Genomic DNA, 9,890 nt, shown 5'->3' with positions numbered 1-9,890 from the left:
TGAAATTATCGCTAAAAAGAAGATATTTCAAAGGCATCAAAGATATTGAAAAATTCAACATTTTTTATACATTTTTCGCAAGGCATTACAAAAATAAGATTTTAAGTCGTTTCAAAACTTATAATGAGGCGTTGAAGTTACTCTCATGTATCTCACTTGCTTGGTCATCAATGTGTTACCGCAAAACACTTGAATTGTCCATTAACAAGCAATTAAACTGCTGGTAACGAGGCACGATTGAACCGGTCGAGTTGAGTTATCCCTAGAAGAGATTAAAAGCTGCCACTTGTGAGTCTGGTGAAACTACCCTTCTGCCGGCCTCGCGCCTCCTCCCTTCTTCCCGCCGTCTCCTTCTGCCGTGGTTACCCCGTCCCATTCGAGCTTCCAACGATCACAATAGAGAGTGGGAAGCCTCTTTCTGTGGCTCGCACAATGGATATAGTATATCAAACAAATTCGACCCCGCGGAATTATTGGCCGGGCTAATCCCACGTTACTGGTCGCAGGGTTCTCCCGTCGACGCCAGCACGTGACCTTGCGACTGCGAGGGGGTTGAAGAGCGAAAATTCAGCCGTGAAATGCGGCGAGGTACAACCCTAACTTCGATTAATAATGTTTCGACGGCTGATAGATTCTTCGTGATTCAATTCTCTCGCTTTCAAGCGGCTCCAATCGGACGCTTCATCCAATTCATGAATCTTGCATGAAACTTGCACACAATCTTGCCAGATTTTTGTTTTAAAAGCATCTGTAACGATTTCCAAATAAATCGCTCGATTATTGCTTTTTTGCTTTAATGCACGCGTGTGTGCGCGCGCACACACACGCAATAGAGAAAACATATTAAAATGCTTTACGTTTCTTTAGGTTTAACGATTTAAATGCGATTACGTGAATGCGATTATACGATTGATTTATTCTGCGGCTCGAAATGCGGTTACGGGCGCAATAAAGATTCTGATGGCAAGTCCGCATGCGACACGTCCTTCATCCTGACAGGATCGAAAGCCGTAAAAATCCTTGTCCGGACGAAAGGGTAGCCAGATCTAGATACGCATGCGTTTGACAGAAGAGATATATTTCGATCATGGATTTCGGATAGTCGGCAAGGATTAGGGATACACCCCATTCGCGTATTTGTTGGAAACAATGGGAGACTCGACTGATTGGCCGTTGCCGACAATGTATAAGGTATAACGTCCACATAATAGAATACATAAGTACGTATGCGACAACTGGATAATAATATTCTGCTATAATTTAAATCAACGTGAAACTTGATTACTCAACGTCATTGATCCAACGCGGTCAGAAAATATTTTTCAACAAAATTTCATAGTGGCATTCAATGCGACATTATAGTTCACAATAAGTGCGACTTGAATTTACCTCGTCTCATAAATTCGAAGCTCTCAATTATTTATTTGCGAATAATTGAGATGAAGATTACCGTTGCTTTTAATATTAATTTAAAATAACATGACACGCTTCTCTCATGCGCGCGAAGCAACGCGAGACAGATCTGCAGACAGATCTTGCGCGAATAAGGAGCAGCCGTGAGGAACCGGCAAGTAGTGGGCGTAGCTGGCGATAATTTGCATGGAAATTTTTATCGGTTCGGTCGAAGAGGCAATATCCGGCAGACGCATTTAAGATCTCGCTGGTGATAATAACAGCCGCAGAAACGATGGCTGTGTATTGGTGAAACGAGTACCGTATCTAAGACTATGTGTTGTCTAGGCCACGCGCTCACACAGACGCATACGTCCGTTATATTTTCTACGTAGCTTCTCTACGTAGTCTAGTGATGCACAACGGGTTGGTGCAACGTGACAGCATTGCCCACCCATATCGTGCTCGCGCGCCGCGTCGAGGAGGAAAAGAAATGGCATCGCGCCCCCTCGCTACTAGATTATATAGATTCTTTCTTTAGCCAGCACGTTCTTTATCGTCACCTTATGATAATATTATATCCCGCGACACGCGGTCTGCATTATATGCTTTTTTTGTCGAGCCGAGACTCATGTCCTCTACTTGTGCGAATAAATCGCCTAGTCTTTAAATTCCAAATGCAATCTGTTCCTCGTAATTTGATAAAAAATGTCCAGGTGTTATTGATAGAGCTGAAGTATTTAAAATCTTATTTCTCACATCTCTCTGCAAAATAAGGAACAAGATCTTAGGAAGAATCTTAAGAGAAAAATGCGCACAATCAAGAAGTATCGGTGATGGTATCTCCGAGGCAGTTGCTCTCTCTCTCTCTCTCTCTCGAGAGAGAGAGAGAGAGAGAGAGAGATCGATGAATTCAGGAAGATCTAGGGGCTCGGTATACGACTCAAGACGATATAATGCCCGTGGAACGCGGTTACCCGATCGACCAGAAAGCCGCGGAATGCCCAAAGTGCCGTCTTACGAGCAGCCTACTAGGAGGAGGCCTACCCGGTAAGTGCTCACCACTTGTGCACGGATGGTAAGCACGTAGGCACCATATTACTATGACTGAGTATCCAGCTCCTGACTGGCTTCTGGGGAATTCCCGCTGAGTTTCTTTCTCCGCCCGCCATAAAAGAGTATTTAAGAGACTTTTGCGGAAATAAAAAAAGGGGGAAAACGGGGTACGGGAATAGGGGTGGAAGGAGTGGGGAGGTCTCTATATGTGAAGAAAGGTGGAAGGGAGACAGGCACGCGGGTGTGCAGTGCGTGCATGTACCCCCCCTGTGTACCCCGTGGTGGGCAGCACCCTGCTGATACGCCTCGTCGTTTTCGACGAGGCCCATCGAAAACAATCGGGCACAATGGCTCCTCGAGCATTCTTATTATTTATTATACTTGTACACGACGTAAAACGATTATAAAAGAGTCTTAGAGTGCGGTTGCAGACGAGAGACGCGCGAGGGCGCGTGTGCATTTTGCACACATCTTCACGAAAGCGTCTGTGAAAGAATCTGTAAAGCAAGCGTGCTTAAAAAATCTCGAAAGATAATGCCTTTTTTCTCCTTCCTTTCTCGCGGGTGATCAGTTGACAGCAACACTTCATTTCTAAAGAACAAGTATCGCCATCTCGAAATAACAATTGCAAAGGCAGTTCTTGCTTCATTTTTGTTATAAGACTATGTTTCTGTTCGAAAAATAGTTTGTACTTAATTGAATGAACGATTAATCGTTGGATCATCGATTTTTACATATTTGAGAAAATCAAGATTAAACAATATAATATGCGTATGTACAATGCAGCATTTTTATTCCTGTATGAAATTGTATACGTGCTACCATGTTGTAATGTACATGGAATCTCGTGACGTGTACGTACGCATTTCTAATGCCTCTTATACGGGTCTCATTGTGCAACGATCTCTCTTGTTATCTGGTGGAATCATTATAAACAGAGATCCACCCCCGGCAATCTTCGCCGACATGAATGCATCTACCTGCTGCACGGTCGACTGCGTCACAAGAAGCATTAATTTTTTCATTTTTGATCACGTGCTTAGAGATAAGGGATAGCGACAAAAGAAGAAGAAAGAAGCACTCACAAAAGAAGAAGAAACAACTAGGAGTCATTACTCGTTTTGTCGTCATGCAGAAAATAGAACAAAGAAACGATTCAGACATCCTTTTGTGTCGCATTACCACGATCAACCCTAAAATCTATCGGAACAATCAAGCCTGATAAAAATTGGAAACTTTTATCATTTTATCATTCTGACGTCGACTCTAAAATGAACGATGCGGAATAATTTGCGGAGGTGCGTACGTGTGTATGCACGTGTGTGCGTGAGTCCGCTTGTATATTCGGTATGTGGTTTCCGGCCGCACGAGTGGCCACAGAGCGCGATCTCGCGATCGCGCTAGCCCGTTGTAATGGATGAGTCGCCGCGAGTATAATCGGTGTATATCGCCAAAGTACTTATGGCAGCGCGCGTTTATGGCATACGCAACGCACACCGAACGCACACACCAGGCAGCCCTGGCAGCGGCCGACATGAAATCCAGTCGAGCACCCTCGATCCACGTCACGTCTGCCACTGATTAACATTAACTTCGTCGAAAAAATTGTACCAAATGGCAGCCGCGAATTCGGCGCTGGCTGGCTGGCTCGACATCATTGTCGTCCTTTTTTTGTTATTTCGTCCGAACGCTCGAGAGCATAACCCAGTTTCCGCTTCTGCATTGGTGGCGCGGTAAGATAATAATGGTCATTGCGGAAATAAAAGCCAGTATCGATAACGCGCATTAAACATTTATGTTTATGATGATTATATAATAATTGTTATTTTAATAAGGTGAAGTATGTATGGTGGGAAATATCGAACTGTCTGATTGCATTGGCATAAAAAAATGTTGAAGATCACTGGTCGGAGATGTGCTGTTAACCCGTGCGCGACTGTCACCCCCGAACATCGCCGGAGATCGCCCCTCAAAAACGCGCAGGGGTGCAGTTAATTCTAAAGCGATTAGGCGCACGCGACGAGGCAAAGGTGTCGACCTGCAATTGACAACGACTCGAGGGTCACGAAGCCTTCGAAAGAAGAGAGGGTGAGAGGGGCGCGACGGCGGCGCGCGAGAGGGGGAGTGAAAAATTAAATTAAATTGCCCGATCCGTGAATCGGCATACTTTGTCGCACGGTCGGCGCATAATCCTGGATTATACCTGTATATATCTATGGTAAAGGGGGTAGATACATTGGTGAACAATTTTCTTCAACTACGCCTTCTAGCCGATTGTGCCTGATTATTTGATCTTTTAATAACGTTTTTTAAAGAAATCTGAAAAACTTAAGAGCAAAGATGATCTTATGAAATATAAAAAATATATATATATAGAATTAATTTACGCAAGTATGGACAACTAACTTTAATTGTAAAAAAAACTTTAATTGTAAACGAAAAAATGCAAAAGTGTGTTAAAGCTTGAATGACAATTCAATCGCATCGTAAGCGATACGTGAATGAAATCATTCTCAGGGTGTGAATCAAGCTTTAAAAAGGTGACTGCGAATTATTCAAGTTATCACCACCACCGCCACCCTCGATTATAAAAGACGATTTTAATATCGTCGAATAATATAGAGCTTAAGGAGGCGGTTCGGTGGCATAAGGTCACGGTGGTGGAGCCCGATAAAGGAGGAGTTTCAGAACCATCTCGATCCTGTGGCCTGGCTACGTGGTGAGCATGTGAAACGGTATTCAATATCTTTGGCACCGAGGAGAGAAAAGAGAGGGTGCAGGAGAAGGAAAAGGAGAAGCAAGAAGCTATGTTCATTGTCACCGCGAAACTATTCCGGGCGACTTCGAGATCACGTAGTCTGCAAAAAGGACAATGGAATAGACAGAATCATGAAGAAAAAAAGAAAGAAGAAGAAGAAAGACAATTTTAATAGCGAATATATTATTTATGTAGCTGTTAATATTCCAAGTTAATATCAGTTAGCGTTAAACTATTTCATTATTAGTACCAAGATCAGTTGAAGTCCTTCTTCCTCTTACAGAAATGTACATAAAGCATCATAATTGCAAAGTGCATCTCACACCTGACTGATTAAAACGTTTTGGTGATAAGAACGATTAAACAGCTCAACATTGCATTTAGTACGTTGCAGTTGCAAGATATCCGTACTACCATGCCCCCCCCATGCCGAAAGCACTTTCTTCATTCTCGAAGCTCTCACAACAACGAATGAAGATACCCGTTACTCAAGGAGAATAAGGTCAACATCGGGTATAATGCGTATGCACATCGATCGCCGAGGACTGTTGCAAGTACCGATGGATGAAAGAGACGTGGGAGGCATAGAAAGAAGCTGATGGAGTGGACGCTCCTTGTTATTGTAGCCATAATGGATGGGCAAACATTAGCGACACATGGTGGATGCCGCGCGTCCAGGTAAAATCCACATGTACAAGCCCGTGCGATCGCATGTACCTGCACTGAGTCCGATTACTCGGCAAATATTGCACATTATTTGGTCGCGATGTTTTGTGGAACGTTACTCAACTTGAAACGTGACGTGAAAAATGGGTTCTGCTATCGCTGCACGGGGTGGCTTGCAGTTACCATCCACTTCGTCTAACTTTTCTGAACGCGTACAAATAATTAATCCCGCAGGTATGATGGACTTTTTCAAGGGTATGTTTATTTCACAAACTTGTATTGACGTTTCGTTCCTAAGTACGAGGCTCCCTTCGGTATGACATGTGGCAGCAGCAACTACAAGTTGAGCGTAACACGTTTAACGTCACATTGGTATCAGACATATCAGTCATGAAAAAATAAGATGTATGTAAATCATGCATATACATTTTATAATACATATTAAATATTTTTACCAGAGAACATTATTTGTATAAACAACATGCACATCTTTTTCAGATTTACGTTACAAATTACAAGATAAAACGAAGCTTTTGAGATTTATCTATGAAAATAAAAATGTAGTTAAAAAAGATCGTAATGTCGAAAAGAAATTAATATCGCGAAGCTACAATTGAGTTTTCGCTATGGAGATGAGATTCCTCATCGAATTCGCGAGCTGCCTCGGCTTCTGGCGACTTGATGCCAACAATTACAGGGTACGCGCAAGCGTTGTATTCTACTTACAATGCGAAACGTATTTCAATGAGCGGGCGGCGATGGAATCCGTTTGGAATGGAGGGCGGCTCGGGGGTCGATGTTCGCCGTGGAACCGCCGACGACGAGTATGAGGGCAGAGCGAGACGATCATTGAAATGGAAATGCCATTGACGTAAAGTGAAAGTAATTAATGGAATATGTCCGAGCGATAGAGTGAATTCGATGCCTGGCGCCATTGTCGCCGCGGCGCAAGTAACACATATACCACGAAACGACGGCTGTCGGACGAAGGATAATCTGATGATCTGAGTTTTAAAGGATGCAAAGGGAATATACGAAGAAAAATAAAAAGGAAACAATAAGTGTGCAATATAAAAATAAAAAGAGCGACACGTGCGTACTAAGTTTCTAATTGTAGAAAGAATATATTTAAGAAAAAACGAGGTATTAATAATTATTATTTATAATTTAAGTAACACATTTCGCATATAATAGGCGTGTTAAATGATAAAGATCAATTAGAATGATGTGCATGATAATAATAAAAATAAAAAAAGAGTTATACAGAACAATTGCATTCTCTCGCTCGCATTGATTTTTATATCACAAACAAGAATAATTAAAACAAAATTTTTTCCACCATTCGTAACGTACAACACGCAAGGAAAGAGATTGGCTAGTGTACGAAGAAGAGAAAGAATTGCGCGTGAAGGAACGGTTGTTGGGCAGCAAGAAGAAGAGAAGAGAAGAGATGCGGCGAATTTTCCAAGATTTAATTAATATTTCATTTGCATGCTATTTCTCGTCTTGAGTAGCTTCGTATTGCGGCGCATAACCGTGATCCCCGCACCATGAAGAACCAACACTCGGGTGCAAAGAGACTACAGAGGCAACGTGATCCATGTACGTGCACCTCGACGCATACACGTGCATGGAGCATATACACACACGATATCCACACACAGATTCGATGTTTATAACAGCTCAGAGAATGCCAGACAGCATGAGCCCCGTGAAACAGCGTGGTGCTCTCTGTATTTCAATTTAGCGCGTCCATTGTTAGATACTAATATTATTCAGTTGGGAATTGTTTCGTGACGCCCCTCACCGGAGGGAGGGGGAGATCCAATTTGCATCGGGCGGCCCGTACCTGCAGGATCTATTACTCTGTTCTTCTTTTGCCCGCGAGTGATTTCCACCCTGCGACCCCAAAAGAATAACGTTAATAATCATCAGTAAGATATTGCAACATTGACGGATTACTCATGTCTTATATTCTTATAACATTGGGTAATATTTAAATATTAATATTAATATTATAGCTGTATGTGTTGAGCACATTTTTGGCAAATTATTCATTATGAAAAGGACAGAATTATTTTGTTGTATAATAGTTACGGAAATAGAGTCGTGGTTAGTACCCGGCGAAAGGACACCCAGACTTCGTTACCGGTGTCATTCTTTGCACACGTTAAATCACATACATACGCACACCTGTGTGCACACAAGTTGGTAGTATCACCGCGATCATTCTTCGGAGCGAGTAAACATCGACGTCATGTTTGTCGACGTTCGGCAACACTTTATTCTCTCTTCCGAGAGATCCTGAGAGATGGCCCAAAAGATCTCTCTTCAATTGGCTTCCACGCACTCGTACGTATGTATATTTAAGCGGGCCGTTGTGTAGTCGTAGAAACACGCGTGTAGGTGCACGTAGGGCAAGACAACTCTCCTCGGTTCCCATGCGGAGAAGGAGACGAAGAGGAACAGCGAGCGAGGGAGCAAATATTGATGAAGTCGAAAAAATGTTAAAAGCCATCCGACTCGTTATTCGGTCAGCTATATTCAGACGAGGACAAAAATTCATCATCCCGATAAAAAAGAAGGAAGGAAGCAGTCGACGAAGTAAAAATTCTCGTTGGCATTACGTAACGTCACTGTGCTGTCACGCAACGAATCATATTACTCTCTGCTAAATCTAACATTACGTTTTGGGGGATATATGTAATAGCACTTCGATGCTATAATCTTCACTCGATCATACATTTCGTACGGACTTCGTACTTTGCAATGAACTCATCAGGACCAAGAAAAATGAAGAAAAATAAATGATGTATGAAGAAATGAAATTAAATGAAGAAACGAAATTAAAATGGATTTTAAAACTCATTATAGAACGTAATTCGATGAAGAATCTCGGCACCTCAGTCTCATCTTCGCTTTCGGCAGAAGCTCAAGTTATCCGCCTCCTATCACGCAACGCTCCCCTTTCGTAACAACCGGATCGGTTTCCAATTCCAACAACCCCTTTCCCCACCCAGTGGCTTAAAATTCCTGAGTGCAGACGCGAGATGCGAGAAGGAAGAAGGAAAGAGGGTTGTTGCACTCGGTGACTGCGGATTAAGCCCGGTCGGCGAAGATAAAGGGAGTGAGAGAGGAAGGGAGGGTGGAGGGAGGAGGGTGCTATTATGCTCCATTATGAATGGTAACCAGTAGCCAAAGGAGGAAACTCCGCGGGGTGTCAATATATTGCCACCCCTAGAAAACCAGGCGGCCATGCCTCGTAAATAATAACCGGGGCATTATAATGCCCGTGTGCACCGCGCACGGGCACAAATTGCCGGGTATATAACGCTGGGCGCGTGTTCAGGCATCGACCTATCGGATATGCGCCTTGTAGAGGCCAGTCGATTATCGGTATTCCATCGATACCGTGTACCAAAACCTGCCAGTACACTGGCCGACGTAATTGCCCCAAGTATCTGCATTCGCAACGAGGACTTTTGACTTTTCTTCCGCCGAAGTTGCCCGAGAAACATTAACTAACTTTATTAAAATTACCGATCGATGGATACTCTTTTACGTTTGCTTTTTTTGGTACAATTTTAAGACGTTTAAAGTCTGTGTGTCTATAGTATAGACTCTATACAAACAAGAATCTGATTCATTAAATTAAACATATGCTAAAAGAAGCTACTACGCATAATGTAAAACGAAGATATGAAATCATTGAAAATTGCTTAGTGAAGACTTTTTACGAAGAAGGTGTGCCTCTATAGAATGGGAAACTTTATATATAATGCACCTCTGCGACTGTATTCGCGTAAATTGAGCGGCAGAATTGACTATCCACATTGATCGAACTCGATTTATTGGAAACATGCAGCTCGATTTGAGATCGATCGGCCATGAAACAATTTCGAGAATTCAACGGCATCGCGTATCCCATTTCTTCACCTGCACACGGTGGCTGTCATCTGATATCTTTTGCTTTGCTTGTTCAAAGGTGGCTGTTTTCATTCAACCGGAAGACCGCCTT

Source organism: Ooceraea biroi, chromosome 5, assembly GCF_003672135.1.
Source record: "Ooceraea biroi isolate clonal line C1 chromosome 5, Obir_v5.4, whole genome shotgun sequence".
Classification (NCBI taxonomy): Eukaryota; Metazoa; Arthropoda; class Insecta; order Hymenoptera; family Formicidae; genus Ooceraea; species Ooceraea biroi.
The sequence above is the reverse complement of the archived record's forward strand: the minus strand, read 5'-3'. Positions refer to the sequence as shown.